Below are 916 nucleotides of genomic sequence, written 5' to 3' on the forward strand. Positions count from 1 at the left end.
GGGGAGGCTGTTCCAGAGCCTGGGGGCAGCCGCTGCAAAGGCTCTGTCACCTCGAGACTTCTGGTTGGGGTGTGGCGCAAAAGGAGCTCAGAGAGGTACAGAGGGGCCAGACCGTTGAGGGCTTTAAAAACAATTAAAAGAAGTTTAAAATCAATATGAAAACGGGCTGGGAGCCAGTGGAGGGAGGCTAAAACTGGCGTGATGTGGTCGCGCTTTTTCTTTCCTGTGAGGAGGTGAGCAGCAGCGTTCTGGACGAGCTGTAGACGGTTGAGGGAGGACTGATTCAGGCCAACATAAAGGGAGTTACAGTAGTCTAATCTGGTGGTTATGAAGGCATGGATCACCCTTTCAAAGTCTGCAGCTGAGAAATAGGGCTTGGTTTTGGCTAGAAGACGTAGCTGGAAAAAGCTAGTTTTGACAACAGCACTGATCTGTTTGTCAAATTTGAATTGGCTATCAAAAGCGACCACCCGAGATTCTTACTTAACTTAAAAAATGACTCCTGAACAGTTCCCATTACTACTGTTATTACTGTTTTAGTGGCTGTCGTGCTTTGTTTTGTTTCTCTTTTTTTGTATGTCTATCTTGTATATATGTAAAATTGTTAAAAAAAAAAAAAAAAAAAGTTCTCAGAGTAATTTGGTGACAACTTTTTGTACATGGCTACTGCACAGGGCAAGTTGTTCAAGGCGCAATATCCTGCATTAGGCCAGACATTATTGGACAGCTAACGCAAGAAACACAACAGCCTGTTTAGTGTAGTACATCCAAACACAATATTGAAACAATGAGGGCCTCTCAACAACATTTTCATCCAGGGCAACATGGGGTCTAACAATCAATTCAATTTCAATCAATTTTATTTATAAAGCCCAATATCACAAATCACAATTTGCCTCACAGGGCTTTACAGCAT

This window comes from Epinephelus moara, chromosome 9, assembly GCF_006386435.1.
Source record: "Epinephelus moara isolate mb chromosome 9, YSFRI_EMoa_1.0, whole genome shotgun sequence".
NCBI classification, from domain to species: Eukaryota; Metazoa; Chordata; class Actinopteri; order Perciformes; family Serranidae; genus Epinephelus; species Epinephelus moara.